Below are 27,286 nucleotides of genomic sequence, written 5' to 3'. Positions count from 1 at the left end.
CAACACAGTCCTCATTGGGAACTCTATTACCAGGCATTCAAGGCTACAGTGTACAGGGAGAAGGTGCTTATTCCTTCCTACCACTTCATCTTCCCAACCCAGGTGAGCACAATTTGCCCACTGGGGAAACCTTGAGTACATGGTGAGCTCCCAGCTCACACAGTACTCCCTGGGGCTGTTTCAGTTCATAAAAATGGCACCGGGGGGGGGGGGGCTGAAGCCCATTTTCATTGCACACTGCAGTCCCAAACCAAACTGGGCACCATGTGACAAAGAACTGAGGTTGCACCAGGGACGTGTAGATCATGAGGACCTGGGGAAAAATATTTTTAATTAAGCCCTTACTTTCAGGTGAAATACAATCAGAGGATTAGGAAGTCACACCACATCAGGAGATATTGAAACACAAGTTGGTGCAGCCAATTGCTTCACTGACCCAACAGTAAAATGCTATGTACCACAACAGCATACCTCCAACAACTTTCATGTGCTGTTTTGGGGCACACCGCTATGCATATGGTTACTTTATGATCATTGCCAGGAAAATGGTGGGCTTCTTTCTCCCCCAAAGGAGGAAGTTCCAGCTGACATGATAGCAAACATGTGATGAGACTCCCAGAGGTAAGCGCATGTAGGAAACATGCCCACTGTAGGCAGAGCTTCTTTAATTATAGCCTTCTCAATTTAGTGCAATATGGGCTTGACTGCTTAACTAATCCATGTGGAGTATGTTTGTGACTCTTATTCAGGGGGAATATAGGACTATTTGAGATTCAGCCAATTCAGTCAAACTGCCATGTTTCATTAAGAGCCCAGGATCTCTAACGTAGATCATATGTTCACTTAAAACAACAGAACACCTGAATTAGGAAGGCTGGAAAGGTGTATGACCTTCCTTTTTTCTTGCCTGGAAACTGCTTTGTGGAAGGCTTATTACCTTGAGAGTCAGAATGTGATAAAACAGGTGGGACTGGCACCTTAGTACGCTTGTACCTTTCCTCTGCCTTGTAAATATATGAGTCAAAGGCAGAATGGCGAGAAACATCAGCAACAAATGCCAAACAACCAGTGTTCTTAAACTTTAGCAAGATTGCCTGGCCTGATCCATGGTCTGTTGAAATCTGCAGGAGTGTTCTAGCAACACCAGAAGTACTGGAACGCATTGTGGTTTTTTTGCTCCTATATAAATATATTCCCATTAATATTCAGAGTAAGCACATTTGAAAATGCAAAGACTTTGGAAAACCTTTGCGCCAGTCTGAATGTTTTACGCACAGGATGCTGTAATTTGCATGGCTGAATAACACAACAGAAAGTGCAAAATCTTGCCTTCTAGTACAAAACATAATTTTAGGATTTTTTTTCTTAAAGGAAGCATCTAGTTTTTATAGCTGTAAAAAGAATTCTGAGGATGTAGTCTTCTGTGGGCAATGGTCTGCGAAAGGAAGAAGGAGGAGGAGGAATTGGTTTTTATATGTTGATTTTCTCTACCTTTTAAGGAGAATCAAACCAACTTACAATCTCCTTCCCTTCCTCTCCCCACAACAGACACCTTGTGAGGTAGATGAGGCTGAGATAGTTCAGAGAGAACTGTGACTAGCTCAAGGTCATCCAGCTGGCTTCATGTGGAAGAGTAGGGAATCAAACCCGGTTCTCCAGATTAGAGTCCACCGCTCTTAACCACTACACCACTACTGGCTGCATTTCTGAAGGGGAAAAAAGGGAAATGGGGGAAACGAAGGTATTTGGAATGGAGAGGAGATAGGACGAGTCCTGTCCATGCTAGAAACAGCCAAAGATCATAATTTTCCAAGATCCCAATGGGAGATCAAATTCTCTTACAGGGATAGCAACAAGAAAGGATTTGGGTGAAGTTTCTAGTGAACAGCTGGTAGTGCTCCTGTGCGTGAAATCTCTCAGTTATTCCACATCACCCCAAGTCCCTGATATTGCTCCACTATTAGTTATTCAGTTGGATGTTCTTTATCTAGTACTTTTGTGATGGGAGGGTGACATTCACTCTTATTCTTAAAACTGTGTTAACCAAGTTGATGTAATTGTTTTTTCTTAAAAGATTCAATCTTTTTTAAATAAATAAATAAAAAAGATAAATCAAATCCAAAACCTGAACAGAAAGAGGGCAAGAACTTAAGCAACCACATCTGGATTTTGAAAAACTTTATTTCCATTGCAGAAGTCTTTTGATCATAGAGAATTAGACAGCTGTGCCTTAAGGAGATGCTTCTTCACTTTCATCACTGCCAAACGTGAAAGAAACTTTGTCATTCCCTTGTAATGGTTTTCCACATGAACACGGACCTAAGAGACTACACTTTTACTGACCTGGTAAAGTCATCCATTAAGCCCAGTACGGTCTACTGCAACTGTAAGTCTCTAAGGTCTGAAGCAAAGATCATGGCTATCCTTGCCAACTGAGATCCTTTAACAGAAGATGCCAGTGACTGAATGTGGGACCTTTCCTCCATGCAAAACACATGTTCAGCCACTGAACTAGGGTCATTTCCTTCTGGAAATTGGTTCGGTTCCTGGAAACCGACTAAGGGCGCATTCCTTAGGAGCCGACGTGACCCTGTGCCAGTGTAATTGCCCATTTATCCCGTGATAATGGCCACTAATGCTGGCACAGGAGGCATTTCCGCTGGTGCCTGGGTGCCGTGGAGCTGAACTGGCCTCCTCCGCCTGTGCAGCTTCCTACCAGCATCCACCCAGCGTGTCCCCATGCCAGCATCCTAGGAGCCATTCCCAGGGCGTTCCCAGGGGAGGAGCTGCCTTTAGGTGGCTTCCTAGCCCCCTTTGCCCCAGGAATGCCCCCTCTTGCGGCAGTGTGGCCATGCCACCTTTTTAGGTGGCATAGCTCTGCTTTCCCCTACAGGGACTTTTTGCCATTATTTTGCTTTTTATGCCTCCTACAACATTTCTTTCCCTCCGCGTCAGCCAGGAATCCTATTGACTTCAATCGACTTACAAGGGTGTACCTTCTTAGGTAAGGTAAAGGTAAAGGTCCCCTGTGTACAAGCACCGGGTCATTCCTGACCCATGGGGTGACGTCACATCCCGACGTTTCCAAGGCAGACTTTGTTTGCGGGGTGGTTTGCCAGTGCCTTCCCCAGTCATCTTCCCTTTACCCCCAGCAAGCTGGGTACTCATTTTACCGACCTCGGAAGGATGGCAGGCTGAGTCAATCTTGAGCCGGCTACCTGAAACCAACTTCTGTTGGGATTGAACTCAGGTCTTGAGCAGAGCTTTTGACTGCAGTACTGCAGCTTAACACTCTGCGCCACGGGGCTCCTCACCTTCTTAGGACTGCACTGTAAATTACACGTCTTTGATCACCAGTCCCTAAATCAAGAATTTACCTATTATTTCTTCCATTCATGTATATATAGCAAAATCTTCAATATATGACAATTCTTAGATTAAGGACCACTTTAGTGTAGGTTTTAGTCTGGGAGTAAGTTTGAGTAATAAATAAAAAAAATTCCTACCTATAAATAGTTTTAACCTGTTTGAAATCAAACAGAGATTGGTTGCTTATACAGATGGAAAGGAGACAGCATCATTTCTTAGGTTTGTGGATTCACTTTGGCAGAAAGAGTCCATGAGCAGTTCATTCTGTCTGGAAATATGTATGAAATGACCAAATTTCCTTTTGGCAACAACTAATCTCATCAGAATGTTTGCAGACTGGTATGCATATTTGCTCTGTATATACTTTTAGAAAATAGTAGCTTATGATCCTCATCTTGGAGTATCTGAATTTACTTCAAGTAACTCCATGAACTGCTCAATTAAAATTGCAATCCTATGCACAGTCTCTTGCAAGTAAGTATTCCTGAGCGCAGAAGGCCATTTCTCAGTAAACATGCACAGAACTGGGCTGCACAACAAACTACACTTACCGTAATTGGATGTTAAGGTCCCCTTCCACTAAGTCAGGGATCTGTCAGTCACAGAAGGCTCTTCTCATGGAAAAGATTCCTCACTTTGTAGACGAGGATCTTAGGATCCAACACCCTGGGCACTTTCACACAGCCCAAATAATGCACTTTCAATCCCCTTTCAGTGCACCTTAACGATCGTTTGCAAGTGGATTTTGCCAGTTCACACAGTAAGATCCACCTTCAAAGTGGATTGAAAGTGGATTGAAAGTGCATTATTTGGGCTGTGTGAAAGTGCCCCCTGCCTTTACTGTTTCATTCAGAGACTACAGTAGCCCTTCAGTGCGCAAAAGTCAACCGAACCTCTGAGCCTTGTCATACTTAATGTGCAAATCAGTGATGAGCAGTAAATTGGAAACATAAAAGATCAATACTATGCAGGTGCCAATTTAATCAGGGAGTTAGGTGGTTGTGACATTACAGGAGTCCTTAGCATTTTTGGTTTTGTTTGTTTTGCTGCTATGTATTGCTGTATTTCTTTGATCCTGGTTTTAATCTTGCAGTTTGCATTGCGGCTGTCTAAGTGGTTTGAGACTGTTTTACACTGAGTGAGCTTTTACATGTTGTAATCTGCCTTGAAGCATAGGTGTGGCTGCTAAAGAGTGACACATGTAGAAACAATACTACTAGTGATTAGGGATGTGCACCATGAAAAAACCCCTGTATTTTTCAGATTTGGATATCAGGGAGCTGAAAAGTAGTGGAGTTCCTGGCTATTTGGGTCTCAAATACTGGTTTAGGTATTTAGATGTGGGATTTTGTGTGTGTGTGTAAATTAAAATATTATTCAGCTCCATTATTCTGTATGGGGAATCTTCACAGGGGGCTGGAGGAGCTGTTTTTTAAGCAAACTGCACCAAAATTGCAGTGGAGCTGGTGGTGCCTGTCCACTAAATAACCACCAAGTTTCAAATGAACTGGGTCAAGAGGTCCAATTCTATGGGCCCCTGAATAAGGTGTCACTAGTCATCCTCTATTGTTTTCTGGGAGGAGGAGGAATTCCATGCTTTCTCCAGGGCAAAGAAGAGCCAAACACAGAACATCAAACAAAGCAACCACCGGCCAAAAGCCTCCCAATACAAGCAGAACCAACAAGCCCAAAAAAACCAAGGAATCCCAGCAGAACCATGGGGACAATGTGGCAAGCCTAACACAACAATGTCAAAACTAAAGAATCCAGCCAATGTCAAACCAGAGAACCTATGCAAACCAACTTGAGCAAAAAAAGACAATATTGCAAGACCAACAGAACCAATTTCAAAGCACAGAATCCAAGCCAAACCAACCTGGCAAGCAGATACCAAGCCCTGGCAAGAAAATGACATACACACACAGTAAAAGAAAAACAGTCCTGGGAGCCTTAAAACACTGCCCCTCCCCCATATTACTGGTTACAAACAAAGATTTCTGGTAGTTTTTGGTACCCATTTACTGGTATCTCAGAAAATCCCGCATAACATCTGGAGACCAAATATATCTGGGGGGGAAATTAAGTATTTTTCAGGTATATAGTCAGACTGGAAATATCCAAATGTGCATCTCTACTAGTGATGTTGCTGGGGACATAAAGAGGAACAGGAGGAGTTCATGCCCATTGTACAATAAACAGATCAAGCGAAAGGGATGCTGGAGGCATAATGCTGGATGCCATAATGTTGGAGGCATAATGCTGGTTCTTCAAGGTACAGAGATCAGGTTCATCTAGCCCAACACTCCCTCTGGAAAGTCTATAAACAGTCCTTCCCACTGTATCTGGTACACAGAGATAAACTGCCTATGAACATAAAGGGTTCATGTAGTTAGCAAAGTTTGTACTGACTGATAGGTTTATCCTCCAGGAATTTGTCACATGGCTTTTCAAAGACATACAAACTAGTAGCTTTCACCACAACCTTCCATGAGTTGGACTGTGTTAAATATTGGGTTGGATCCAGCCAGCTTTTCCATTGGGGAAAAAACAAGAAGAAGAAGAGCTGGTTTTTATACCCCAATTTTCTTTACCTTTAAGGAGTCTCAAACCAGCTTACAATCGCCTTCCCTTCCTCTCCCCACAACAGACACCTTGCAAGGTAAATGGGGCTGAGAGAGTTCAGGGAGACTAGCCTAAGGTCACTGAGCTGGCTTCATGTGTAGGAGTGGGGAAACCAACCCGGTTCACCAGATCAGAGTCTGCCACTCATGTGGAGGAGTGGGGAATCAAACCTAGTTCTCCAGATTAGAGTCCACCGCTCTTAACCACTTCTCCATGCTGGCAGAAGTGGTGCCCTTTCAAAATCAAAAAGACTGTGATGGAGATCATGGGACCTGCATGGACAAATGCCATTTGTGATGGGGCCTGCGATAAGGAAGGAAATTGGGTGAGACTGAACACAGAAGTTGACTGGCTCCAACTCATTACTTCTTATTGTCTGCTCTTAACCTACTACTGATCATTATCATTGATGATCCTGAGTTTTATTATAAAGAATATCCTCTTTCTCCATTTGATTTATAATTTTAGAAAGCTCTCTGCCATCTTTTTTCCTAAACTAAGAAATCATGAAATCTTGTGAATGTTAGAATTTCGTTTGCCTCAATAAGCATCTTTTTGCAAGCACTGGCACTGATTTTTTTATTTGCCATGAAGCTGCTTTGTGTTGAATCAGACCATCAGTCCATCAAGGTCAGAATTGTCTACTCAAACTGGCAGCAGCTCTCCAGAGTCTCAGTGGGAGGTCTTTCACATAACCTGCTACTTGATCCTTTTAATTGAAGATGCCAGGGACTGAACCAGAGATCTTCTGCATACCAAGCAGACATTCTGCCACTGAGCCATGGCCCCTCTTCTAAACAAAATCTGGAGTGATCCTTCTGTAATTCTTGATCATTTGCTTTGAACCCAAAAGATGAAAAGTTGGCCATAGTCTGTCTGCCATCTCTGATGCCTAATCTCTTCTGGACTCTGCCAGCATGGTGTAGTGGTTAAGAGTGGTGGACCGGGAGAACCGGGCTTGGTACCCCACTCCTCTGCATGAGTGGCAGACTCTAATCTGGTGAACTGGGTTGGTTTCCCCACTCCTCCACATGAAGCCAGTTGGGTGACCTTGGGCTAGTCACAGTTCTATTTAAAGTCTCTCAGCTCCACCTACCTCACAAGGTGTCTGTTGCAGAGAGAGGACGGGAAGGAGATTGTAAGCCAGTTTGATTCTCCTTAAAAAGGTAAAGAAAGTAAGCATATAAAAACCAGCTCCTCCTTCTCCACCTCCATCTCCCCTTCCTTCCTTGAAATAACCTGTATGGTAACGTGCTAGATATGTTCAGTTAATAAGGACTTTGGCTTCATGTAGGGAGTGTTCCTAGAAGTGAATGTTTTTTTACCTGTCCAGGTGTATAGCTGATAAAGTATGTTCTTTAAGAGCCTGGGTCTGGGTGACTGTACCGAAGCACTGTTAGTTATACAGGCTTTTTATTATTTACAAGTATCCTAAATAAAACTTCATTACAAGAGGCTGAAGGAGCTAGTTGATTATGAGAAGGGCTCCAGAATTTGGCTGCAACAAGAAGATCCCATTTGATAATTGTCTGCTTGTGAACACTTAAGCCAATTTTCTGCTTCATTTATAACTTTCCCTCCCAATACAAAAGCCCCAGAACTTCCCTTGAAGGAAGAAATTAACAAAAGACAGAGCAGAATTTGACATTTCTTCCAGGCCCCTGCTGAAATTATATTTGGCAGGCAAACCCACGTTTGTGGAGAGTGCCTGAGAATGTGGACGGCAGGATCTTTTTCAGGTTTGATCTATTTTTGTTTTTTTAAAACATCTGCTCTCCTAGCTTGAGGGACAAACCCCTAAAAATGCCAAATAAAACCCTCATTTCATAAAGACGAACTCAGCTTTGAATTAATTACCAAAGAGTGGTTAATTAATTTTTTTAAACGTTAGATTGTATGTAAGCATAATCATATACACACTCACATACACGTATGTATTCAGCTCGAGGAGAAAGAAGACTTTAAACTTGCCTGGAACCAATATTTCAAGAGCAAAAGTACAAATACATAGATAAAAACAAATAAGTACAAATACACAAAACACAACTATGTAGGTATCATGTTAAGGATCCTTATGAATATAAGTACATTCCCATCTGAATACAGCACAGATTCTGCTGTGATTCTAGTATACATATGTGCAATGAGGTCACCACCCTCTCTGGAGGTATTTGTTCACAGCATGAAGAACCAAAGGTAGGTAGACAGAACCTCATCACAAAACTCAATCTAATTTTTACACTAGACTATCTTGCTGGGTGATACAAGTCATTATGCATCTGGCTGATCTTCTTTATTGCACCTCATTTCTTGCCTTAACGACAGGATCAGAAAAACAAGGCAGTTCCCATTTGTGTTGGGAAAGGAGGGATCGAGAAGGGCCTCAAAGCTGAAGCAGCTAGCTTCCATGTGACCAAGCACCACGTTTTTATGTGGAAGCCTGACATAATGGATGCCCACGTCTTCTTCAAAGAGCCTCAGGTATAGCCAAGGAAAACACTAACGAAGAGAGCAAAAGATGCAGCTAACATTCGTGAAAGAACTACTTCTAATAATAGCATGACAACAGATGATGGAACTATAGAAAACATGTACATTAACGCTGCCCCATTCAGGTTGAATTGTCCCATGGGTATCCAGAGTCTTTGAGGACTTCAGAAAATCAAATAACATGCCATTCTCATGGAACAGGAATTATTACAAGTTATTGTAAAATGGAAAGGAAGCCAGAGCACCTTTAGAAACAAAATATTCCATCCTGCATGCACTTTTTCATGAAAAAGTCAACATATTTCAGTTATATATGTTTAATTGTTGATTACTAGTGCTTCCACCCTGACCTGGATCTAGCCTGATCTTGTCAAATCTCAGAAGCTAAGCAGGGCAAGTATTTGGATGGGAGACCTCCAGGGAATACCAGAGTCATGGCGTAGAGGCAGGCAATGGCAAACCACCTCTTAAGGTCTCTTGCCTTGAAAACCCTATGCGGTTGCCATAAGTCAGCTGTGATTTGATGGCAAAAAAGTGCTTCCACAGCTGTTTTATGTATCTACATTTTCCCCTAATAAAAACAACATTAGCACTCTGTGAAACACTGCAATATCAAATAGTCTGTAGCCAAATTTACTGGTTATATTTCATACATTTTCCATGTAGCTTCTTGGCCTGGCTTCTGGCACAGGGCTGACAGAGCAACTGTCATACGATGATGCTTTAGCCCAGGTTAAGATCCAAACCCTCCTCTTAGACATGCATCTTAATGTGGTGAGGCTTTTTTTGTATGACAGCAAAGCTGGGAGCAATACTGTAAGGGGCCTAGATGCTGTCAAAAGGCTAAATGTCTAGCAGAGTCACTCAAGGTGGAATGGTCTCAGCTGAGACACCAGACAAAGATGCGCCCACCCCCTTCAGGGATCGAAGGCTACATCAGCAGAAAAGAACAGAGTTCCAGTGGTGACGGGGTTGAGGAATCCTTGAAGATAGCTACTAGGCAGCAGCAGCAATGGATGGTGACACTAGCAGAGGATCTTTTGTAGACCATGGCAGTGTCACTTCTGCTAACCCTGGTTAGTATTGAGCAGAAGAAGGCAGTGGTAAACCACTTCTGACCAACCCTTACCTCAAAAACCCTATGAAAAAAGATATAGTACTGGAAGATGGTACCTCCAGGGCAGATGGCACTCAATCAACTACTGGGGGAGGAGCAGAGGACAAGTAAGTGTAGCGCTATTCTTAACGACGCAACTGGACTAAAGCCAAAAGGACTTCAATTGTTGATGTGAATGCATGCAGGAAAGTCCAAAGCTGTTTGATGCATATAATGGGAACATGGAACGCCAGAAAGATGAATCAAGGTAAGCTCAAAATTGTAAAATAAGAAATGGAACATTCCCAAAGAGTTTAAAGATTATGTAAAGAACAGATTTGCATTACTAAGTTTAAGTGAATGGGAACCAGAACTATGGACTGAAACCAGAGATATTATCAAGGACGAATGTGTAAAGATTATTCCTGAAGCCAAAAGAAATGAAAAGCCTTGATGGATGACTGATGAAACTCTTAAGATTGCTAAAGCAGATAAGAAGCAAAAGTAAATGGTGACAGAAACAGAATCAAAAGTCTAAATGCAGTGTTCCAGTGACTGGCATGTAGAAATAAAGAGAACTATTATAATAACCAGTGTAAAGAAATAGAAGAGAAAAACAATAAAGGAAGAACAAGAGATCTGTTCCACACGATCCAAGAAATCAAAGGGAAATTTAAAGTACAGTTAGGTATGCTGAAAGATGAACCCAGAAATACATTAATTGAACAGGACAAAATAAAGAAAAGAACAATACCCTGAAGAACTATACAAAAGAGATGAAAGGATGACAGATTCCTTCCTGGAAGAACCTTTTGAAGAAGAACCAACAGTTGTCGAAAGTGAAGTGAAAGCTGCACTGAGAGAAATTGGGAGAAACAAATCACCAGGATATCAATAGAGGTATTCCAAGCCACAGGAATAGAGACCATCAAAATCTTGACAAGAATATGCCAACAAATATGGAAAACAAAACAATGGCCCACACACTGGAAATGCTCAGTTTATACCACATTACTGGCAGAAAGTGAAGAACTGAAATGACTACTGTTGAAGGTTAAAGCCAAAGTAGGATTACAGCTGAACATCAAGAAGAAAAGCAATGACTCACTGAGGGGAATTATACAACTTTAAGGTTGACAATGAAGAAATTGAAATTGTTCAAGATTATCTGTTCCTTGACTCCATCATTAACCACAAGGGAGACTGCAACCAAGAAATCAGAAGGAGGGTGAGACTGGGAAGGGCAGCCATGAGGGAGCTAGAAAAGATTCTTAAGTGTAAGGCTGTGTTGCTGGCGACCAAGATCAAGTTAATTCATGCCATAGTATTCCCTATTACTATGTAAGGGTGTGAAAGTTGGACAATGAAGAATGCTGACAGGAAGAAAATTTATTCATTTGAAATGTAGGGTTCGAGGTGAGTTTTATGAATACTGTGGACCTCCAAAAAGTCAAACAAGTAAGTTCTATATCAAATCATGTCTGAACTCTCCCTAGAAGCTAAAATGACTAAACTGAGGCTATCGTACTTTGATCATATTATGGGAAGATAAGAAGTCACTGGAAAAGACAACAATGCTAGGAAAAGTTGAAGGCAGCAGGAAAAGAGGAAGACCCAACATGAGAAAGGAATCCACAGCCCTCAGTTTGCAAGACTGGAGCAAGGCTGTTAACTAAAGTACGTTTTGGAGGACGTTAATTCATAGAGTCACCTTAAGTTAGAAACAACTTGACGGCACTTACACACACACTCAAGATCCAAACTACAATAAGCCATAATTTAGTATACCTTAACTAAGATAAGCCCTGTAAGGACATGCATTGGATGACACTAGCAGAGTCATTCTGAAACGATATGTGCCATCAGACTGTGATTCCCGCAAAGTGGTTCCTATGGATGCCATGGCGCCTGCCAATGATGCCCAATTGCTTTCTTCATTACAGCTCTTCTATAAAGCAAAGACCCAATCCTGGATTTTCTGCATGGTACCCTTGGTGCGGAACCATGTTTTGCAAATCTGCTTCAAATTTAGATTCACATTCAGATTTGTGCCCACTACACCCATAGTTTGGAAAACCAACTGTGGTTTAAGTGTTATGCTGCACAAGACCATTATCACTTTGTAGTTCTTTCTGAGACTAGCAATATTAATTAAAACAAACAAACACCTATTTAAAAAAACCCAGTCCCAAATGCTATCATGTATTAATCATGTCCTGATAAAGGAGGCTATGTGTTGATGTCTACTGATGTCTATTTTAACTACTTCTTCCTAACAACACATCTTAACTGGCTTTGAAATACTGGCATATAGAAACATCACTGGAAAGATAAAAATTATAAACAGGCACAAAAAGTTAAGCAGCACGGCTTCTACCAGTTCCCGATATGCTATGCAGACCACCTTAAAGAATACACAGGCAATAAAAAGTTTTGTGTACAAATGACTTAATTAACAGACTAAACTTTTGATTTCATTAGGTTCATAAGTGCAATTATCTTAACTGAAGTATGGATTACAGTCATTGTCTAATTAAACCAAAAACATGTTTATCTTACATATGAGCAGCAACACACCAATAATTTGTTAAACAATATTGTGCAGTATAAGATCAGCTTTTCATGGGTACTTGAGGAAAGCCTGGAATGGTATTTTGGAATACCTTAATTTACAAGTATTAACTGTGTTGTTTGCTCTAGCTCTGTAAGGAAAGGAAAGCATTTATATTGAAGAATGTTAATATAACCATATGACGAATATGAATGCATTTTCTCATGTCACTGACAACAGGGGATGAAAACTGGTTATCCACAGCTACAGTTTGATTATCTCCAAGTGCAAAGCTCCAACAGAGCTGTGGGAAAGAGGTATGTACTGAACTGCTATGTGTGTATCAAACACTACAGCCCTGATCAGAAGACTGAAGTACTGATGAAAAGGAGACAGACCTTGAATAGTAGGGATACTGCAGGTCAGGGTTAACTAGCATTAGCCAAGCAGAAAGAACAGAATGCAGCTGTGACTTTACACAGCCCGTGATTCAAGCCAGGGCTAACTCTCTTTACTCAGGACTCAAAGGAGATGACCTACTTTCTGCAAACTTTCAAGAAGCCAAACAAAAGAGTTAACTATCGGTGGACTAGAAGCCGGCTATCTGCAATGACAGATATCATTACTAGAAACAAAACATATCACACTCTAAAAAGCTGGTTGTGGAATCTGCACTTCAGTGTATCCTGCACTGATTATAGATTTACAATTGTGTCTGATTATATTTACATTTCTTCTAGTACTAATGGTCATGGGGACATACAGTAAAATGTAAGCCCATCTTTGTAATGCTCAAAAACCCAAGATGAATCCAACTTATTATGTCCCAAGACTTACGATACCCCCATTAGTACAGTCTGTTCATGCTTTCAGACTGTACTATTACATGAAGCCTGAAGCATTGGAAATGTTTTGGGAGAAGGTCTTTTCCCTTATGATACTCAGGTGTGGTAAGCACTATTAGATCAAGTTATTAGACCATTCAGATCCACTGGGCTGGAAGCCAAACTGCCTATACCAACAGATAGATACACCCTGGGCAATTTGGGGACCAGAAACAAAATTAGAGTGATGCGAGATGCTGATGAAGGACCACAAAAGTGGTAAGAGTTACTTCAGACAAAGTAACTCCAGATGTTTTTGTGGTCCTTCATCAACCCTAAACTGGAGGACTGGTGTGGAGGCAAAGTTGTAATTCTCTGTATTTCCCTTCTAAAGATTCCTGGTGAAAACTACTGCGGTTTGAGAACTGATGTTAGATACTCCAAGGCTGATTGTTCTGGGAGACTTCAATGTCCATTCGGTGGTTCCCAGCAGTTTAATCAGAGATACAGCATATACCGTGGCCGGATCATATCTGCTGAAGGCACAGACAGTTGTGACACCTGCTTCTGGCAGGAATGATAGACCAATTCAAATGGTGTCTTCCCCAACCTCAGAGGCTGATGGATCCACTTCAATTCAAACACGGTATGGGAGGGGCTGTGGCTCAATGGTAGAGCATCTGCTTGGCATGCAGAAGGTCTCACGTTCAATCCCCGGCATCTCCAATTAAAGGGACTAGGCAAGTAGGTGATGGGAAAGGCCTCTGCCTGAGACCATGGAGAGCCGCTGTAGACAATACTGACTTTGATGGACCAAGGGTCTGATTCAGTATAAGGCAGCTTCATGTGTTCATGTGGGACATATGGAGAGGCTGAACTGCAACTCGTTTTGGTAGAAACCAAGACTGCTATGCTTCTTAGACTAATAAACAAGGTTATGCCCTGGTACCCTCTTCCATCCTCATGCAGAAACTTGGAGCTGAGTGGACAGAAGGAGGGGGAAGATGTCTAGAGTACCACCAGCGGAAACCTCAGGCCAAATCCAAAGGAACATACTAAAGAGCATACTGAAAAGCCTGTCAGGTGATAGCAAAAAAGCAATATTATACAGGTTGAGTATCCCTTATCCAGACATCCGATATCCAGACTGATCTGAAAACTGGACCTTTTGTGCCGGCATGCAAGCATTACTCACAGGCCCTCAGCAGTGCCATTGATGGTCTGATGTACACAAAATTATTAGAAATATTATTTACAATTACATTCAGGCCATGTGTATAAAGTATCTATAAAACATGTATAAAACATAAATGGATTTCATGTTTAGACTTGGGTCCCATCCCCAAGATATCTCAATATGTATATGCAAAAATTCCAAAATATTCCACAATACGGAAAGATCCGAAATATGGACCACTTCTGGACCCAAGCAGTCCAGATAAGGGATACTCAACCTGTATTGTTAAAATTGTGTCAGCTGACTCACTAAATTATTTAGGGTGGTCAACACTCAATAATTCTTGAGTGCTGGCTCAAAGGCATCCAGTAAGCATCATGGCTGAGTAGAGATTTGAGTCCAAGCTCCCATGACACTCTAACCATTATACTGTCTCTTTTCATTTAAAAAAATAGATCCTCTTTGGACACAGGACAGTGATTATTGTACCCATATGTAAAATATTCATTACTTATTATTATTTATTAACCACCACAAAAGGTCTTCATCTTAATATCATGCAACCTATTTACTAACCATCTCTTTATCCAACGAAATTTGTGAATAAGGTCAGGGGTTCACACTGTCCTCCTCAGGTTGTTACTGTTGTTCCACGTTTCCTTTCATACGCAAGGACCTGCCTTGACAATGTATTTGTAGCAGGAATTCATCTGCAGTTTATTTAGCCTTTGGATAATCTCATTATAAATGCTCTTGGTATACTGGATAAAGATATCCTTTGTAAAGACAATCCCATTAACTGACTCTTTTTTGAAAACAGAACACTTCTTGACACCATTTTGTTATCAATCCTTTTCAGCTGCTGCTGAACTCTACACCACTGCCATGAGTAGAGGATAAAGCATCATTGGCACAACAATGAATTAAAAAAAATCTTGCTCCTGACTTAGAAATCTGTAAAAGAATAGCTGGAGCAGTTATTCAGCTTTAAACGGCAATTGTAAAATGGCTTCTTTCAAGCCTCCACCTAACACAGTGAGTAATACAACTTTCTCAATGTACAAATGATTTTCCAAAGCTTTGTCTGGGATCTGTTTACACTCAGTTTTAATCTGGTGCCGAGGTGGAGGTTATTTCTGACTGTGACAGCAAGCATTTGGGTTCCTAAATTACTCAGAAGGCTGGATCACCAACAATTGGTCTGAAAGCCCTGCTTCAAGGGCTTCTTCTTCTGATGGATTAACAATGTTCAGATAATATTTTGTCCACTGTTGGTATGGTTAGAACACACAATGATTACGTGAAAGGCAAGAAGAGAACATTTTTGAAAGCCAGCAGTTCAGATATAGATGGTGTTAAGATCTCACCGGACATAGGCACTGCTATTTTATTGTGTCCAAACCGTTTTGGGGAGGGGGCAAAACCGTCAGCCCTATGCACTTTCCCCTGTCATCCAAACAGCAAGGCCCCTTTTTCTTCCTAACTGGTATGATGCAACAGACTTTAAGTACCAAACCCCACCCTCCTCAGGCTCCACCCCCAAAATCTCCAGGCAATTCCCAACCCAGAGCTGGCAACCCTAGCCTGGAGGTTCTAGAGCTCTGCCAAGATGCAACTGCTGAACTTAGCTGCTTTTATTCTTTCTTTTTTTTAAAGACGTTGAATAAGCAATAACTTTCATGCTTGCTATTCATTCTCCCTCATGGCTAGGGTTGCCAGGTCCCTCTTCGCAACCTCAATGCCATAGAGTCCAATTGCCAAAGCGGCCATTTTTCTCCAGGTGATCTGATCTCTATCGGCTGGAGATCAGTTGAATTAGCAGGAGAGCTCCTGCTACTACCTGGCAGTTGGCAACCCTACTCATGGCTGCACTGGAAACAGCAGGCAAATTTCTAAGGTCAACCCAGGACCACACTGTAGGAGCCATTTTGGCCTCTTTGAAATGGGTTGAAATAAAAGGACTTTGGAATGTGTACTTCTGGGGCCCCACTTTATACTACCACCCAAGGGAAGCAGTATATAAAGATGCCTAAGTAATCCGTTTTGTTTGGTGTTTTAGGGACTTTTTGTTTTAATAAGAATTTTGTCTAAGGGTAACCCCATTGTATTCATATTTCACAAAAGGCTGCTTAGATTTCTTGGTGATATGCTTTATTGAAAAGGGCTTCATGGCCAGATTTGCAAGGGAAACTAACGAGTCTTGCCTGAAGAAGACAGAACAGTTGGAGGCCTTAAGCCATTCATCTCCATAGTTTGCATTTATTTTAGAGCATACTAGTTCCCTTTAATAACTTGGCGATGGCAGCTATTTCATTGCTAAGTAGGACTGTTTTAGTCCTTTCCAAATTCGCACAGGAATGTAAAGGCATTAAAAAAGTAAGTAAAATCTCCTGACATATCCTCATGTTATATTGGAATAAAAGGAGTTATAAAAATACAAATGAGAGCTAGACATTTGGTCAGTTTTAATTTATTTTAATAGGATCTCAGTTTGACATTGTCAGGGATGACTGCTCCCATAATAGAAAACGGCAGTCATGCTGTGAAAATATTACATATCCCGCCCCCTCCCCCCGTAGTTCCTCTAACATGTTGCATGAAGAAAAAATCATGATATAGGGAATTGCTAGCATGGCACAATAAATAAAGGTTCCTGCCAGCTCAAAGTATGCCCCCAGAGGAGGTTCCCTGTTGCAACTCTGCATGAACCACTGCTCTAGACTTGCCTCCTTCTAATCAAGAGGAAGGTCCAGATCAGTGATTTATGCAAAAACATAAGCAGTAGGTTCCTTGAGAGTATATAATTTTTACTCTCACATATCCTATGAGTAAAGCTTTGGGAGCTTGCAAGAGTGATTTTTTTTTTTTTTTTAGTCCAGAAAAGAAGACACATGCCCATGAGACTGTTTGGATCCACTTCAATTTGCTTTCTGACTTGGTTTGGTGACAGAAATAACTTTAGTCACCCAAGTGAACAGCTTGTACTGGGAAAATGGAAAAGGAAGCGTGACCCTCTCGATTCTCCCGGACCTCTCCCTGAAAACGACCACAGAAGCATGTTGACTTGATATAGTTATAAAAGGGATGTTGCAGATACTAACACCAATGTGCATTCATTTTCCCATGAAGCTGCCAAAAGCCTTGAAGGGCAGAAAATGCTATTTAATTGCATATACATATGCACGGGGGGGAAAACATGACACAGCCAGTTTGCACCGAGGAAGCTGGAACCTGGAGCCAAACGGATCTAGATAAAATGATCACGCCAAGACAAGCAGTCTGAGCAGAGGCATGCTGAAATGAAGGTGAGGTGCGCGTTATGTCTTAATCAGCTGGTTCAGGTATGTTCAGGAGTTAAAGTCTGTTGACTGAGAAAGAGGAGAGATGTAAAGCTAACCCAGGGTTAGCCAGAGGATCAAAGGACATAAAGGGGGGAAAGTTATTAATATTATATCCAAAGGACTAGAAACAGATATATGCATGAAACCAGAAACAATTTTATTAAATTATCTACCGATCATGCATAAGAAATATCTCGATATATTCCTCCACATGTTAACAATAGCAAGAGTAAATTTTGCTAGATGTTGGAAAGGAAAAAACCCCGCACCAGATTTAATTAGTTGGTTTAATAAAGCGAAAGAGACCCATGTCTTGATTAAATTGACTTATTACCAAAATGACAAAAACATAGAGGATTTAGAGGAAATATGGGGCCCTACAATTTCAAGAATGGAAAATATACTTAAAAGTCTAGAATCAGATGGCTGTGGTTCATAAAGCGATTGCTTGTTCGGAAATATTATGTTTTATGTGTTTTATACTTATATAGGTTTTGGTTAATGTTTGGATTGGATTGCTCCTTTTTTAAATTCTGTAATAAATTTTTTAAATAAATTTTTAAAAAGGACATAAGAGGATAGCTCAAGGAAGGACTATAATACTGCTGAGCATAACAGTGCCTTGTATATGGAGTAGCCATAGATGTGGAAGCCATAGATGTGGAAGGGTTGTACAGTATTAAGAGGACAATGTCGAAATCAGCATGGATACAGACTTGCCATGGAGTAGGGAATTGAGTAGCTTTTTCAAAGCTTCTCAGTTTTAATTGTTTTTTATGCTCTGGGGCGTATTTAATGGTTGTCCTGCACTGTTTTAGCCGTGGATTGCCTCAAGCAGTTTTCTGGAGAGGTGGCATCATAATTGTCTCAATGATAAATTAATCGACATTTTTTTAAAAACATAAAGCTTCTAGCCCTTATAGTGGAGTTAAACTAGGGGAAAGACTTGCCAGCAACATCTACTATGATCTCACAAGCCCGAGGTACTTGTATGTGTGGGATCTCAAACAGCCAAAATAAATGGAATGAAAAAGGTTAAGGAGGGGTCTACAAAATATTATTCCAGGATTTTTTTTTAAACCCACACATACTACACTTAGAGATCTGTCAACAGATTTTGCAAAACATTCTGCATTGCTGGCAGTAATGTCAAATAAAGACCCACCCAGAAGAAACGGCCGCAACCCATCTGCTACGTGAAGAAAATATTCTGAGGTATGTGTGTTCTGCAGATACACTTTCTTGACAGGCAGGGCCTGCTGCCAGTAAATTTTGCACCTGGCAGAAAGCAGATGAAAAAGGGAAGGGGGTCCACTCAATGGCAGTACCCGGATTGTAAGTCCTTAGGTTGCTTCTAGATGGCTCAGACTGCAGGGACTGGAGATGGTGTTTTAGAATAGATCTTTTAAGTCTGTAAGATGATCTCACTCCGACAGGTCTCGGCCACTGCTAGGTTCCCATAGTGAACAAGGGAGAAAAAAGGTGCATGCTACTTTCCCCCAGGTATTTTATCTCACTTGGTGAACCCAACGGTCATTGTGCATTGCTAACTTGATGCAAACTATGCAAGACCGTGGATGTTCCGTTTTTTAAATAAAATATGTGTAGTGCTGAGCAAAGAAAGTGGTATGAAGTGTGCACAAAGTACATTCACTATGCCAGGTATAGCAAAGGATAAAAGCTATGAACTGGAAATCTAATCTCAGATCCTTCTTGGGTCTGAGATTTTACCAGGCATTGCCTTTATCTTCCCCAAGACTACCTCCATAGTCTCAGGGAAAAGATCTCTGCCTCCTGTTTCTTGCATCGTGCTACTGTGGAAGCAATGCAGCCAGGTGGTACTCTGAGGTTGCCAGTTTTATATTAGCGGGGCTTCTTATACTGGACTATGCTACATGGAAATGCCTGAGAAGAGAATTTTCACATTTTAATAGTAAGAAATTTATTTCAGTTCTTCCAGGTGCCACATGAACACATGAAGCTGCCTTATACTGAATCAGACCCTTGGTCCATCAAAGTCAGTTCTGTCTACTCAGACCGGCAGCGGCTCTCCAAGGTCTCAGGCTGAGGTCTTTCACATCACCCACTTTCCTAGTCCCTTTAACTGGTAGGGATTGAACCTGGGACCTTCTGCATGCCAAGCAGATGCTCTACCACTGAGCCACAGCCCCTCACCCATCCTTTATATTTTCACATTTCACTTATACCGCCACAAAGCATGTTTTGAGTAGCACACAATGGGTGATGCATGTGGACTTTAACCCCCTGCTCCACTACAGAATTTGTCTGCCCAGTGTAAGGCTCACTGTCTGGCATGGAGTGGTTGAAGTGCTGGATTAGGAGCCAGGAGACCCAGGTCCAAATTCTCCACTGTGACATGGAAGCTTGCTGGGTGACCTTGGGTTTGTCAACCCGTCACACTAACCCACCTCACAGATATAGTTGCCAACTCTGGGTTGAGAAATTCCTGGAGGTTTGGGCGTGGAGCTGAGGGAGGTGGGCTTTGGAGAGGGACAGACCTCCATGAGTCACCTAGAGGCCCCTGGTTGGCCACTGTGTGAACAGACTGCTGGACTTGATGGGCCTTAGTCTGATCCAGCAGGGCCTTTCTTATGTTCTTATGTTTATAATGCCAAAGAATCTACCCTCCAAAGCAGCCGTTCTCTCCAGGGGAACTGATCTATGTAGCATGGAGATCAGTTGTAATGCCCTGAGATCTCCAGGCCCCATCTGGAGGTTGGCAACCTTACTCATGGGGTTGTTGTGAGGATAAAAACAGAACAAGGAGACAATGGTGTTGTAAGCTCGTTTTGGTTCCCACTGGGAAGAAAAGCAGAGTATAAATAAATAAAGATCCAGTTTGAAGAACCATGACCAAGTTAAGTCTTGGATGAAGTTCACGTAAGTTTCTCTTACATGCTGATGGATCTGCCATCCTTCTTTACACTTTTGTCACAGGCCCCTCATACCCAGATCTACTGTGCCACATCTTCAGCATTGTCCCCTTCTTAATTCCTACTACAGTGCTAGGTAGGGTTGCCAGCTCCGGGTTGGGAAATACCCAGAGATTTTTGGAGTGAAGCCTGAGGAGAGTGGGGTTTGGGAAGGGACTTCAATACCATAGAATCCAATTGCCAAAGCAGCCATTTTCTACAGGGGAACTGATCCCTATCGGCTGGAGATCAGCTGTAATAGCAGATCTCCAGCTAGTACCTGGAGCTTAGTAACCCTAGTTCTAAGTATAGCCGTTTTAGTCCATCCCTCACCTCATTTACACCTACTGACTTCTACTCTGTCACCTAAAATTTGGGAAGAATCTCCGAATATACAAGGATCTGTTGACAGCATCTGGCCCTGAAAACAAGAAAGCATATGGCAGATGTCTTAGCAGCAGAGCAGTGTAACTGTCTGAATACAAGTAATGTGGTTTAATGAGAAAATCATCTTAAATTATGTTTCTTTTAAATCCAGATTTTCATCAGGAGGGTTTAGCACAGTTAATCCTATTAGGAATAGGATTTACGCAGCAAGAGGAGGATAGCTTTAAGATAACACACATGGCACTTCATCTCTCCCAGCTAATTTTCATGCGGTTGTATTTTCAGATAAAGAGGCCCAGGTTCCATTTTCCTATGAGAACAATAATAAACGATAATCAGAGGAGCTCCAAACACTTATCTTTGTGGCTTATTTGCCCTGTAAAATATATCCATCTAAGACATAACAGTGAAGAGGAATGTGTATATGTGATGAATCCCCCTCTAAAATATGACTAAAATATGACTCAATTCCTCTGATGTTCCCAAGGTAGAAGGAAAATTATGAAATTAGTACAGGTTGCGTATCACTTATCTGGACTGCTTGGGACCAGAAGTGGTCCATATTTCAAGTCGTTCCGTATTTTGGAATATTTGCATATACATAATGAGATCTCTCAGGGATGGGACCCAAGTATAGACACAGAATTCATTTATGTTTTATATATGTTTTATATACACTTTATACACATAGCCTGAATTTAATTTTAAACAATATGTTTAATAATTTTGAGTACATTGAACCATCAGAAAGCAAATTAGTGTGCAGTTGAGGGCCTGTGAGTGATCCTGGCATGTCGGCTCAACAAGATTGGTTTTCGGGTCAATCCAGATATCGGTTACTCAACCTGTATTAGGGGTATGTGGACAGAGAAGTCTTAAATAAAGAAACGGGGCTACTGGTAATGGTTATGGTATGACTGGCCTTTGTTGCTAATGGACCACACTTAGCTCTGTTTAATTTGTTTCAAGACTTTTTTTAAACAGAGTTTTATATACACATTTATGGAAACACACAGCTGTGGTACATCTACAACATTTAATGTCTATATTGCATATTTAACTCATTACTGGAGCACGCATACCCTAAAACATTCTGTAATGAGTAAGATTCATGCCAACATACTGGTATGAGGATCACAGCCTAGGAGATTATTTACAGTTCGCTTCAACTCGTACAGTCGCACCGAATCTCCTGGGACTACCCCAGTGTAAGCAGCCTGTCAATGGAGCAGCCCATCAGAATGCAGTTATATCTTCTGGGCATATATACAGATCTGATAAGAAAATGAGTCTCTCTGTCACTGTTCTGTGGCAGGATGATTACCATAGAAATATGCGAGAGCTCAACTTGAAATGTATGCAAGTCCATAAAGCTTTAGGAAAAGAATGGCCTCCTTTTAGCATATGAATTGCAATTGCTCAGGGACCAAGTTTCCAATCACAAGTCAATTTAAGAGATTTTTTTTATCTCCCAGATGGCAGCCGCTCTAGGAAAAACTAACTAGAAGGGCTTGCTGCATTACTATAAATGGTGAATTGCACAGGCCAAGAAAGATTATTTATTTATTCATTCTTAAACGCACGAAGAGCCAAACCTAGCCTGTCTTACGAACATTTATTACAGTAGGATGGCTTGTGACAGCAAGGCAAGAAGGTTTTGTCCCAGAGGACACTGGGGGAAAAATATACCGTATATTTCCGCAGGCACTGCAAGAGTCTATGGTGTTACTGTGCAAATAAACATTCCGGAAACTGTTTCTAAATTAGAATGGAGGATTCTTACCAACACAGCAAATCTCATCAACTAACATCAGTTAAACCGACTACGTTTCATCCGTGAAAATAATGGCTTGCAGCAATTTTTTAGAAAATGTTTTGTACAACAATGGCTCAAAATGAAATTGAACAAATCTCGCACCACGGCTGTGCCACATTTCCCCATTCCAGCCTGTTTTCTTCTGTAGGCACACGTTGTTTCCTCTTTTGTTTCTTCCTTTTCTTACCAGTGCTAGAGCCACTATTGTGGGACCAGCTGTAGGAAATACTCACATCCTCATTCTTCAATTGCTACTTCTAGATGTCCTATAGGTTAAGTTCTCTATTCTCCCAAAGGAGAGTACAAGCAATGAAGAACAGGCAGAGGGATGAGGAACTTCACAGGGAGGAACTGGATAGGGAGATGTGTAGGTAAAAGGGAATCGTTAATCTCTAATAGTAAGTTAGAGGTCTGCTAGCCACTAGTTTAGATGATGGCTTCTCAAACAATGTCAGCAAATCTCTGTAAGTCTAGGGTTGCCAGGTCCTTCTCTGCCACCGACAAGAGGATTTTGGGGCAGAGCCTGAGGAGGGCAGGGTTTGGGGAGGGACTTCAATGCCATAGAGTTCAATGGCCAAAGCTGCCATTTTCTCTAGGAGAACTGATCTCCATTGGTTGGAGATCAGTTGTAATAGCAGGAGATCTCTGGCTAGTACCTGGAGGTTGGCAACCCTACTGTAAGTCAAGAATAACATAGGGTTGGATCTAGCCAACATTTCCACTCAATTTCAGGCAGTTCTCTGTCACACATGTCTTTTGTACATTGGAGGGCTCATGATCCCCATCTCTGACCTTTTTGGTGGACAGAGATGACCCCCTTCCTCCCTTTTTTCCACAAGTAGAAAACCTCGCTGGATCCAGCCCCTTCTATATGCCTCAGCATCAGAGCACTCTTCCCTGCTTTCCCCAGGCTGAACTAATCCAATATGAACTAAATACTCTGTAGCCTGAGACTACAACTGTTTACTCCAGTGACACTGAATTTAATGGATTTGCCCCCAAGCAAGCTTGCACAGGATTGTGGCTTTAAACATATTTCCAGCAGCCTTTCCTAGTATATTTCAACGAGTTACCTTATAATTATTAATTACTCAGAACCATTTTTATCTATCATAAACCCAACATTTTCATTTGTAGGAAAAATTGGGCCCTACTATTGTTACTTCTATTTATATGGCACTCGAAATCTGGGAAATTTAAGTAAGTCTCCTATCATAAATGGTACACATTGGTACATATCTTCTAAATTCTGTCTAGCTCTGTTTTCCATCTCTCTCTCCTGTCACAGCCAAACTGCTGTGGATTTCAGCAAAATGAAACTGAGTTATCTGCAACAACCTACCTCTACAAGATGGGTTCTGTTTTGTCCTCTGGATTTATCTTCCTTAAAGTACCCCCCAGCCATATTCGTAGCTCTTCAAATAAGGCTCTCTCAATATAAACTCCATGAACTTTATAGTTAACTAAACTTTTTGCAAACTTGCTTTTCCATCAGCAAGAAGCTGACAGGCAAGAACAGGATCTAGATACTTCTTTTAAAGCATTTCCAAGCACTCCTATCTGGGCCAGGTATCAGACTGACAACCTCCCAGGGTTTTCAAAGCGCCCGCAAGGTAATAAAACAACAACAACCAAGCTATCTGCATCCCCTTTTTATTAAAAAAAAATCAGTGTCACTGGACTCCAGTGACAACCCCCCCCCCAACCCAGCACTTTTTCACACGCATCTTTCTTGGTCTAAGCTTTTTCGTTCTAACATCTCGTCACCTTCATGATTTAATCTGGTTTTCAAATCTAAACTCTTAAACAAACTAATATCCTCATTAATTGCTTTTCATTTTAACTTTATCAATTCCACATCTTTAGTATTACAGACACGTAAATGCAAATAATCCCTTTTCCCCATCATCACACGCACATAAACACTGGCTCTGTGTCAAGCAAAGATATTAAAAATTCCCATCAAGATAGGTAGAATTGTTCATGATGTAACATTAGCAATGATATGTTTGTACTGCTTTTAAAAGGTGATGGATCTTTTTAAAAGACTGAAGGATTTTGTCTGTTTTCTTTGTTTTAGTATGTATATACAGTAAAAATGCTTTATGTTTTACACTTTGGGCATCAGTTTAAACATGATACGTACTGGTTTTTCTTCTCCATCATTTTGATAATATCTCCATAATCACTGGTTTATTCTATGTTAAATCCCAAATCCTCAAGCAGGCTTTGGATTCCAGCTCTAGGGGGTCTTATATTCTCTCCCCCCCCCATTTTCTTTTCCTGAAATGATGGTCAGTTTTTCCAAAGGACATGGTAGGCTACTTTAACAACATTTCACTTTAACAAAGAGAGAGAAAACATTTTCATACCTGTTTCTCAACTTTAAAAAAATCAAGGAAGACTACAATCAGGACAAAGTTGCAAACCTTCCCATTTATGGATATATGAATTTAAATAGGGTTGCCAACCTCCACATACTAGCTGGAGATCTCCTGCTATTACAAGTAATCTCCAGTTGATAGAGATCAGTTCACCTGGAGAAAATGGCCGCTTTGGCAACTGGACTCTATGGCATTGAAGTCCCTCCCCTCCACAAACCCCGTCCTCCTCAGGCTCTGCCCCAAAAACTTCTCGCCGGTGGCAAAGAGGGACCTGGCAAGCCTAAATTTAAATGATATATTCAGACAATATACAACTAAAGCAGCTGATACATGCTTCACTTACAGGGTTGACATAAAAAGAGGAGTCTTGTGGCACCTTATAGATTGATTATGGCGTATGTTTTTGTGAGCCTTCTTATGCCATAATAAATCTATTTGGCTGGATATTGAAATGGACTTGCAATGGGTATTTGTGGACTTTCTCGTGTGGACAACACAATCCAGAAGGTGAATGAGTGCTATGGACCAACAACAGTGCACTATCCAATGATGATGGGTGATGATGGCACTCTTTGAGGTCCTACAAGACTCTATATGACACCAAAAGAGAAGAAAAAAACGAACACAGCTGTTCTTCTGGAACACTGAGACTACAGCTCTCTGTCTTTTGCTGGCCTGGGAACCAAGAAGACCCCGCTCTTAAAGCAAAACATTCTTCAGCCATATATCACTATGTAAGACCAAAAGACCCAGCAGTTTCCTCATATATAGAAGATGAGAGATCCATGTGACTTATGGTTGCCAACCTCCAGGTACTAAAAATAGAAAAGTTAGCCTGCTGTAACAGGGGTTTGTAAACAAAAAACAGCAGTAAGGAAGAGAAATACCATATAGTAATGCAATGTTGCTATATTGCTATATGAAGCATAGGTAATTCACCAAGCACATGTGGTAAGTATATAGTCCATACAAAAACAAATACAAACAAACAAAGTAGTCCAATATTGTTGAAACACTCTGTTGCTTCACAGGTGTTTAAAGGTAGAGTATACTAAACAGTTCTTGTAGATGTCTCACTTAATTGATAAATGAGGAGCACAGGCAGCTTTCATGGTGCGTCGAGTATTGTAAATCACTGTTCACATCAGTGGCGTTGATAAGGAAAAGACGATAGATACAAGGGGCCAGTTAATTACCCTGTTTTGACCACAGGGGCCTTCATCAGCAGCCAACTTGGGCTGTTATGTAACTAGCTCCTATGTTGGGCAGGTACTGATGTCCATGTGACTTACGGTTGCCAACCTCCAGGTTCTAGCTGAAGATCTCCTGCTATTACAACTGATCTCTAGCCAATAAAGATCGGTTCACCTGGAGAAAATGGCCGCTTTGGCAATTGGACTCTATGGCATTTGGACTCTATGGCGTTGAAGTCCCTCCCCTCCCCAAACCTCTCCCTCCTCAGGCTCCGCCCCCAAAACCTCCCACTGGTGGCAAAGAGGGACCTGGTAACCCTATTGTGCCTGTAGAACTCCAGCCACAAGTTAGACATCCTGGCAATCCTAAGCTTGGGTGTGGCAGGGAGCAATCTTAAGCAGGTCTCCTCAACAGTAAGTCCCATTTTATTTGATGGGGCTCTCTCCTAGGAAACTGTTCTTCGGATTGTAGCCAATGTATCAGGTTGTAGAGGATCAGACTATTGACAGCTGGAAGCTACTGGGCTGCAGCACTTGATAGCTAAATGTTCTCTGTGGGTGGAGAAATCCTTAGACCTCAGTGAAAATTAATAGTGGGATGGTGTAGTTTAGTCTCCCTGCCCGCTTACTGTCATGTTCCTGTCAGCATAATTCTTAAAGGCCCCCTAGGTGTTTACAGTATTAACAGTTCTTTGTCACTTTGATTTTTTAGAAATAAACTGCCCTAGAAGCACAATTAAAATAACCCAGGATTTTGAAAGCTGACTAATGTACACAAAAGCTTCTTAACAAACCTGAGCAAACGTCTAAGTAGACAGTACTATATAAGCAATAAAACCATTTACTGACCTTTTCCCCTCTCAAAGCACTGGCATGAAAAAGGTCCTGAATAACCATTTGCAGAACATTGCTGCCTGCCTTCTTTGGGTATTCTGCAGAGCTCCTCTCCCATGATGTAATGCTCACACAAAAATCATGCAAAATATTCCGTGCCAACTGCACCACACTGGCTGCCATTCTGTTTACAGGCCCAATTCAAAGTACTGGTTTTAACCTTTAAATCCCTAAACAGTCTCATCCTGGGATACTCAAAGGACCAGTTG

General features: G+C 41.4%; 1 protein-coding gene across 1 annotated transcript in view; it reads right to left on the bottom strand.

Annotated features, from left to right (window-relative positions):
- The window catches only part of LHPP (phospholysine phosphohistidine inorganic pyrophosphate phosphatase), a 163,191-nt gene that overhangs the window by 48,185 nt on the left and 87,720 nt on the right, over window positions 1-27,286 (bottom strand). The gene's annotated exons all lie outside the window — the stretch shown is intronic.

The sequence above is a fragment of the Euleptes europaea genome, chromosome 5, assembly GCF_029931775.1.
Source record: "Euleptes europaea isolate rEulEur1 chromosome 5, rEulEur1.hap1, whole genome shotgun sequence".
NCBI classification, from domain to species: domain Eukaryota; kingdom Metazoa; phylum Chordata; class Lepidosauria; order Squamata; family Sphaerodactylidae; genus Euleptes; species Euleptes europaea.
Note: the sequence above shows the minus strand (reverse complement) of the source record. Positions and strands in the feature narration are given on the sequence as shown.